A 9,608-nucleotide genomic window follows, 5' to 3' on the forward strand; every position below is an offset into this window, starting at 1 on the left:
GTGGAACTAATATGTATTTCCTGAGGTTCCACATCTCTAAAATGGACTTAAATGACAAGACCTTCCTCAGAGGGTTGCTGTGAAGCTCAAACAGGATATTGGGTGGGAAGAGTCTGATACGAGGCCAGCCACATTGCAATCGTGACCACCCTGGTACCCTGGTACCTGTCTAAGCATCCAGAGCCACCATGTCCCAGGCCAATTCATCCTTCTGTCCTTGGGGGTCTTATCGGAAGCTTCATTGGAAGGGGTGGGAATAATAAGTATCCCCTTTACTAGGAAGATCAGGAGGGGACACTGTAAGTTCTATCTGTGGACAGACACTAAAGTCTCTGCCTCTTCCCCTACTTCCTACTTTGCTTTGCAGAAAACCTTCAAGGAAATACTGCACACCCCGTACCTCACGCTCTCCAAGTCCTCGTGACTGTTGCTGTGGCTCTGGGCGCTCTAGGAGCTGCCTACTTCATTGCTGAATCCTTGTGAACTGGGCCCCAGGCCTGGAGTCCGACAGGTAGGAGAAGCCTCTTGTCCCTTTTCTCTGAATGGAGCTGTCTCAAAGTGGACCAAGCCCCATAGCCTGTCAGGAAAAGCTCATGAGCTGGGTCATTCATTCATAGCTCAAGATGGGCTGATGTAGCTCTCTCAAGAAGCCCTAGAGACACTTTATTAGAACCAGCAGAACAAAGTCCCTACTTCCTCCCTTGTCCCATCGCCTGCTATGGCTTCCTAGGGATGAAAGGAAGCAGGAGGACCCGGTCCTTTCTCAGAACTTCTTGGAAAGCTGGTCCCCTTTCTCACCACTTCCTGTCCTACCTCCTTGGTGGCTTAGCCCCCCTAGGCCATCCACCAGCTCCAGTGATTCTTTCCACTGTCTCATCAGTTTCCTTCAGCCTGTGCTGTGCACGGTTCTATGGTATGTGCATGATCTCTCTCCTCACTTCTGCAATGTCTTTGAAAATGAGGACATCTTTACTCACCAGTCCTGTTTTTCTTGAGCACCAGAAGCAGAGCTGGAAACAAGAATTGGGTGTGCAAAATTCACTGAGGAAGTGCTCTCTGGGGAAAGGAGGAAAGGGAGGCAGGAACAGGCAGGAGGAGGAAGAGGGACAGCCTCAGCCTGGCCCCATGGAAGCCCAGAACATTATCTGTTCCACAGAACTGCGCTTCCAAGAGGCATAAGGCTTCCCTTTCCATGTACCCATGTCAGCTGGTCAGTGTTCAACTATGGGTATAAATATGGAAGAAGTTTGTGTCTTTGTAGGAAAAGCAACTCTCCTCAGACTGAAGGCAATTACTGGAGGAAAGGGGTAGCTCTGGGTCATCAACAACCAAAATTCATCATTCATGAAAGACAGTGCATCAGTCCAGAAGGGGAGATGGCATGGGTACCAAGAGCATCTACAGTTATCCTGAGCCCAGTTCTTTGCTCAATGAATGCTTAATAAGGGGTAGTGGAGGTAGAGACGTGGGGGTCATGGGAGACATTTCAGTCCACCCCTCAACCTTCCATCATTCATTGGAGTACACAGGCAATAATGATAGTCAAACATGACGCTGGGAGTCGATGCTCAAAATATCTAAACCTAAACCCAACAATTAACTCCCATGAGAGCTCAGCGTCTTTTCAAAAGCGTCTGTTGTCTGTTCAAGAGCCATTTGAGGAACAATATTAGAAGCACCTTGACCTTCAGGAAATACCACAGCACTTAAGAGCTTGATTTCCTTCTTCTTGAACTTGCTGGGAGGGATGAGGTATTTGTAGGACAGAGCTGGTGGCTGGAGTATCTTGTTACTGCATCATCATGGTGGCTGGGAAGATGCTGGCCTTGGAGTTTAAGTTGGCAGGCTTCAGCCCAAACTCTGCTGCTGCCTGAAATCTGGGTGTTAGGGACACGTTCTTAATGTCTCTGACTGTCACTGTGATCTCTAGAGGAAAGAATAACAGCTCCCTCCAAGGGCAATGGTCATGAAGATTCAAAGAGGGCTGTACAGAGGTGCCCTATGCAGGGCTGTGCCTGAGATGGGGTAGCTGGTGGCATTGGCCACATGAAGGATGCATCTGTGCTAAGCATGTCGTTTTTGAGATTCCTTGTAGCATCACTGACTGCTTGTGAATGTGAACTTTTTTAAATTTTATTTTTATTTTTCCTTTTTAAAATTTTTTATTTTATGTGTATGAGCGTATTGCCTGCATATATGTAAGTGCACCCTTGTCGTACAGTGCCCACAGAGGCACTGAGGTCAGAATAGGGTGTTGGATCACCTGGAACTGGAGTTACGGATTGTTGTTAGCTACCATGTGGATGCTGGGAACCAAGTCCAGATCCTCTGCAAGGGCAGCCAGTGCTGTTAACTGCTGAGCCATCGCTCCAGCCCCAGGATCCTTAACTTCTGACACCTCATTCTCATTAAGTAAACATGATACTAGTAGAACTTGGATTGTTCAGAGGATTGAGTTAAATTAATTGGTGATAGGGAGATGACTCAGTCAGTAAAGTGCTTGCCATGCAACCATGAAAGCCTGAGTTCAGATCCCAGCACCTATGTAAAAAGCCTGACACAGGAGTGTAAGCCCAATGTTGGGAGGGTGGGGGCCAGAGGACAATCAACAAGCTTCAGGTTCAGTGAGAGACCCTGTCTCAAAAAATAAGGTGCAGGAGAGATGACTCAGCAGTTAAGAGCACTGACTGCTCTTACAGAGGATCAGGGTTCAAATCCCAACACCCACATGGCAGCTAACAACCATCCATAACTCCTGTTCCATACATAGGATCTGACACCTTTTTCTGACCTCCACGGGCATTGCATGACACGGGTGCACATACATGCAGGCAATATACACATACACAAAATCAAAATAATAAATATTTTTAAAAACCAAATAAATGAGGTGAAGAATAATTGAGGAAGACACTTAATGTTGACCTCTGGCTCCACATACACAAAGTACATGTATCAGGACACACATGTATACACATATGAACACATACACATGCATATAAAACAGACACACACACAATTCACATAGAACACTTAGCACAGTACCTGGCACTGAACAGGAATTCAGTATAACAGCGTTATCATCATCTCTTAGCTTTTAACATCTGTACTATTAGTTCATATTTTCTTTCTGATTAGCTTATTTTTATATGTGTACATTTGTATAATGTATGTGTATATGTGTGTTCGCATGTGTGTGGGCATATGTGTACACATGCATATGAAGGCCTGAGGTTGATGTTGGATGCCTTCCTTGATCTCTCTTTACCTTACATATTGAGGCAGCGTCTCTCGATGACCTCAGAGCTCACCATTATGGCTAGTCTACCCAGCCAGTTTGCTCAGGGGATCGCCTGTCTCTGCTTCTGGTGTGTTGGGATTACAGATGGGCCACCATGTCCACCCAGCTTTTACATAAGTTCATGGGGATCCAAACCCCTTTCCTTGGGTGGCAAGCCCTTTATACACTGAGCCTCCCAAATTAGCTTACTTTTTAACTCAAATATATTTGTTTTAAAATGGAAAACCATATTGCTTATCATTTTTTAAAAAGATAAACAGTAAATACAAATAAAAGATTATATGCCATGGATCTCTAGCTGGTATGGATACCTAATAAAGTCACAGATGTGAAGGCTATGCCATCTGTGGTCAATGGACATAGGACAAATATTGTTTGTTAAGATGGGGCAGCTCCAACTGAGACTCTCCCTCATCTTAACCAGGGGGGCTGAAAAGGAATGGAAATCAGGCACTTTCTTACTCTGCTCCCGAGAGAGCCAACGAATGCAACTGTCCACTACTGCCTGGGCAGCTCCATGTCCACAGGGGCTGTTTATACTGCCCACTGTAGAGTTCATATATGCCTGAGTGGTGGGGAGGAGGTGTGTAAGAGGAGGGGAAATAGTGGTTGGAGAGGCAGGGCATGGAAACAGTACTTGGAGTAGATCGGCTTGATTCTGGTCCTCCACTCACTCCCCACTATGACTGAACTCTACACTACTGACAAAGCCAACCAGCTTTCCTGAATCCATCTTCACTGTACCCCCAAGTTGTGTGCATGTGCCTGGTAGGGACAGTATCAGGTGACCACTAGGGCTTGACTTGGGAACATTATTACTGAAGCCACTCTTTTTAAAAAATATTTTATTTAGCCGGGCATGGTGGCGCACGCCTTTAATCCCAGCACTCAGGAGGCAGAGGCACGTGGATCTCTGTGAGTTCAAGGCCAGCCTGGTCCACATAGTGAGTTCCAGGACATCTGGAGCTACAGGGCGACCCTGTCTCAAAAAGACCAAAAAAAAATTATTCATTTTTATTTTATGTGTATGAGTGTATTGCCTGCATGTATGTAAGTACACCCGTGTCTCGCAATGCCTGCAGAGGTAAGAAGAGAGCGTCAATTCCCCTGGAACCGGAGTTACAGATGGTTGTTAGCTTCCATGTGGGTGCTGGGAATCAAACCTGGGTCCTCTGCAAGAGCAGCCACTATTCTTAACCACTGAGCCACCTCTCCAGCCCCTGCTAAAGCCACTCTTAAGCCTATAAGCCTGACTTGTCCAATGTCACAGCCTCACAGCTTTCTCCTCTTTCTTCTGTTTCCCCCTCCCCATCACCAGGAGCTACTCCGATTTTTCCTTAAGGTGGCTTCCATTAGCCCAGGGCCAGTTCCCTGGTGTAAATATTAAGTGCAGGTTTCTGAAGTCTAAATGAAACTGCTCAGCTGTTGCACACCTGTTACAAAATAGCTAAGAAAGGGTTTAACAGGCTAGAGTTCAAAAAGGCCTTACTGGAAACAGCAAGTGGATAGAGATGCAAAGAGTTACTGCAGATAGGTTTTCTATTTTAAAAAATTATTTTATATTTATTTTTATTTTATGTGTATGAGTGTTTCGCCTGCATGTATGTAGGGGTACCAAGTCCTGTGTGCAATGCCCATGGGGGCCAGAAGAGGGCATAAGATTCCCTAGAACTTGAGTGCTGGGAACGGAACCTGATTCTTCTGCAAGAGCAACTAGTGATCTTAACCATCGAGCCCTCTCTCCAGCCCTCTAAAACTTTTTATTAATTTTAATTTCTTTTTATGTGTATGGATGTTTTTGCCTGCATGTATTTAAATGTACCATGTGCATGCAGTGCCCTCAGAGGCCAGAAGAGAGTGTTGGATCCCCTGGAACTGGAACTACAGATGGTTGTTAGCCACCATGTGGATGCTGGGAACTGACCCTGGGTCCTCTGCAAGAGCAGCCAGTGACACTGACATCTCTCCAGCCCCTAAAAAATGTTTTCAACTAGCTTACAAAGTAACAGGTTCCCTTACAGCATCTTCATACATACTTAGTTTTGATTGATTCTCCCTACCCCCGACTCCTGCCCATCTCCCCCCTTCCCCCCACTCCTGCCCATCTCCCCCCTCCCATCCCACTGCCCCCTTCTGCCCCCTGGTATTGCCCCTACCATTTTCATATCACTTGTCTTCTAGAGACTGCCCACCCCCTCCCTTTAAGCCTCTTTTATTTTCCCATGTAATGGGCCCCTTTCTAGTTTCCTCAAATCTACCCACACTTACTCTCACCTAAATATATTTAATGATTAGAAGCTAAGATCCACATGAGAGAGAAGGAGGTGTTTGTCTTTCTGAGTCTCGGTTTCCTCACTTCCACTTCCATCCATTTTTATTGAAAATTTTCTTAATTTCATCTTTCTTTACAGCGGAATGGAATTCCACCGTGTCTGTGTACCACATTTTCATTATCCATTCATCTGTTGATAGACCTCTAGACTGATTTCATTTCCTTGCTATTGTGAAGAGAGCAGCAATAAACATGAACGTACAAGAATCTCTGTGATAGGAAGTCGAGTCTTTGGGTGTACGCCCAGGAGTGATTTGGCTGGGTCTCATGGAAGTTCTATGCTTAGTTTTATGCAAAACCCCCACACTGAGTTCCATGGTGTCTGCACCAGTTTACACTCCCACCAGCAGCGAGTAGGGGTTCCGTTTCCCCCACATCCTCACCCGCATTTGCTGTCATTTGTTTTCTTGGTGGTAGCCATTCTGACTGGGATGAGATGAAATCTCAAAGTAGTAATATTTCCCTGATGGCTCAAGATATTAAATACTTTAAAATATTTCTTGACAGTTTGTACCTGGAGAGCTCCTTGGCCTGTTTTCAACTCATTGACCTGTTTATTAACTGACAGCTTTGATTTTTTTGTGTATATGTTTAACTTTTTCAATTTTTTAAATAATTTTTTATTTTTATTTTATGTGTATGAGTGTATTGCCTGCATGTGTGTAAGTACACCTGTATCATGCAATGCCCACGGAGGGGTCATTGGATTCCCTGTAACTGGAGTTATGGATGGTTAGCCTCCATGTGGGTGCTGGGATTTGAACCCGGATCAGCAGTACTCTTAACCACTGATCCATCTCTCCAGCCCCTCTTTTGTAATTCTTTATGTATTCTAAATAGTAATGCCTTGTCTGAAGTATAGCTAGCAAAGATTTCCTTGCATTCTCTAAGCTGTCTGTTCACTTGGCTGACAGTTTCTTTTGTTGTACAGAAAACTTTAACTTCATGGAATCCCATTTGTCAATTCTTGGTGCTATTTATTGTACTATAAGGGCTATATTCAGAAATGTCTTTTCTATACCTATATTCTGAAGTGGTTTCCCTATGTTTCTTTTTAGTAATTTCAGCATTTCAGGGTTTTTGTTGTTTTCTTTCTGAGACAGGGTCTCTCTGTAGCCCCAGCTGACCTGGAATTCACTATGTAGACCAGGCTGGCCTCAGCCTCAGAGATCTGCCTGCCTCCGCCTTCCTTCTGAATGCTAGCACTAAACATGCACCACCACACCCAGCCATTTCAGTTTTTTATTTTTATTTTTTTATTTACTTTTATGTGAATGAGTATTATGCCTGCATGTGTGTAAGTGCACCCATGTCATGCAATGTCCGTGGAACACAGAAGAGGGTGCTAGGTCCCCTGGAACTGGAGTTACGGACAGTTCTGGGATTTGAACCTGGGTCTTCTGCAAAACAGCCAGTGCTCTTAACTGCTGAGCCATCTCTATAACCCCCATTTCAGATTTTAAATTAAGGTCTTTGATCCAGTCTGAATTGATTTTGGGGCAGAGTGAGAGATGGGGATCTAAGTTCATTCTTCTACAGGTTGATATCAACGTTTGCCAGCTCTTTTTATCGAATAGGCTGTATTTTTTTTCATTGTATGTTTTGACAACTTTGTGTCTATAGGTGTGTGGGTGTATCTCTGGGTCCTTTATTATGTTCCATTGGTCTATATGTCTGTTTTGTGCCAGTCAGTTGGTGAGATACTAACAAACCAAGTCATGGAGCCATTTAGAGGTGTGCAGAGCTGGTTCTTGGTTAGCCTCAGAACTTGTGAAGGTGTAGGTCTGGGTCTCAAAGAACAAATGGCAATTTAGGGATGTCAAGTGGGTCCCATAACACAGGAAGATCATGCTGAGCTGAAGCCCCAGAGATGGAGTCAGGAAGTCATTGATTCATTGCCTGTCGATCCCATGATGCATGTACTAGATAGTGAAATGTAGGCGGGCGGGGGAGGATGCTGTTGTCAGCCTGGGGTACAAGTCCTTCCTTTCATATGACCTCACTGAGAGAGCCATAGCCCTTGTTGGTCTGGTGTGTTCAGTAAGTTAGCATGCTTTTCCTTCTGGTAAGCCCACATATCCATGTGTTCTTAACTTAATTTGATAAGTTCATAGTTAGTTACATTTTATTGACATGAATAAATTATCAATTTGTGCCTCATGGTTCATGCTGAACAGATGAGGATTGTTTATTTACACAAACAAGGTGCAGAGTCATCTGCCTCAGGACTTCACTCAAAATGGAGCACACACACTGTTTTGGAGAATGGAGTCACTCTGGGCAAGGCATAGCCTGAAAACTACTGCATTATACGATATGGAGTAACTTAGAGCAGAGCACAGCCTGATCTCACAGCATCCAAACCAGAATAGGCTTCTGTCAACCAGGAAGAAGTGAGATAGAGGTCCAGGTGGAGTGGGACAGCCCGAAGTTCCCACTACCACAAACAAGGGTGTTTTCAAAAGGTGCTATGGTAGGACAGACTAATAGGCTTGGAGCTGAGGGAACTACTTCAACCAGTGAAAACCACCCTAAAACACAGCGGGAAGGAAGGGCTGTGGGAATACACTGAGTCCTCCTGCACTTTGAGACTCAGCTCTTAATCCCTACAGAAGGGAATCCAGAATTCCCTACAGAAGGTATTCCAGAGAGGGAAGAGTCATCTGATAAAAGTGACAAAGCTGCCTCTTCTTGGGGAAAGATGCTCCTAGAATTTTCTTTCCTAAAAAGTTTGGTGAACTAATCTCTCCCTCAGCATCTTCCTCAGCTGATGAAGTAAAAGCGTCCTTTCCTGATCCCTTGGGGCACTGAATGTGGCTAAACTTAGCACCATTACCAAGCTTTGGAGGAGTGAGGGTGGCTCCATCTTAGCTTCTGGGGTCTCTCAGAGAATGGGGAGTTAACAGGAAAGGCGCCAACATTGAGTCCAGCAAACGCCCTAATACTTTGCAAACAGTGTCACATCCTGGGGATGGGGGCAGTCTCCATGTGACTATGTTTAGCTGAAGACGCAAGCAGGAAAAATGGGAGAGTTGGTGCTAGGGGTGTGGCTCCCCAGCACGCATGAGGCCCTGGACTTGATCACTAGCACTTGGGAAGACAAGGAGATGGTGGCAAGGGCAGAGGAGAGGAATAGGGAGGGGAATAGAGGAAGTTTGAATTCCAAATAATTTACTTTTTGGCAAAAAGCTTTTAGCTGCTCTACCCTCACAGGTGAGGCAGTAAAACTGGAAGGCTGCTGGAGTTAGGTCACTAGGAATTAATTAAGCTAATGGTTCTGTCCTTATTTATTTACTTGCTTATTCATTTTTCTTTACAGATCCAGTTTCCATCTCACTTGTTACCAAAATAGAGAGAGAAAAAAATTATGTCTCTTTTCTTTTATTTTTTATTTTTTGAGATAAGGACTTGTATTAGTCACTTTTCTGTTGCTGTGATAGAAACACTGACCCAAGCAATTTACAGAAGGAAGAGTTTATTTGAGCTTACAGCTCCAGGGGAATTACAGTCCGTGATGGCAGGGAGGCATGGTGGCTGGAGGTGGCTATAGCAGGAGCAGCAGAAGTGAAGCTCTCACATCATCATGCAGGCACAGGAAGCAACTGGAGATCCAGCAAGGCTTAAGAATTCTCAAAGCCCACCCCCAGTGACGTGCTTCCTCCAGGATAGCTACACCTTCTAAAACCTCCCAAAACAGCGCCATCATCTGGGGACAAAATGTCCAAATACTTGGAGCCTATGGGGGACATTTTCATCCAAACCATCACAGGACTCGATATGTAGCCCAGGTTGGCCTTAAATTCATACTCCTCCTGCTTTAGCCTCCAGAGAGCTGGGGTTACAGGTATGTGCCACCACACCCAGCTAGAATCCTGTGTCTTTAGTATGTATTACTCAGAAATACAAAAGTTGACTGGGCACACAGGGAGGTAAATACCATGGGGAAAGTTTTGAGCCAATGATCATCTAGAGTAG

The sequence above is a fragment of the Nannospalax galili genome, unplaced genomic scaffold (genome assembly GCF_000622305.1).
Source record: "Nannospalax galili isolate Female #2095 unplaced genomic scaffold, S.galili_v1.0 scaffold1138, whole genome shotgun sequence".
In the NCBI taxonomy this organism is placed as follows: Eukaryota; Metazoa; Chordata; class Mammalia; order Rodentia; family Spalacidae; genus Nannospalax; species Nannospalax galili.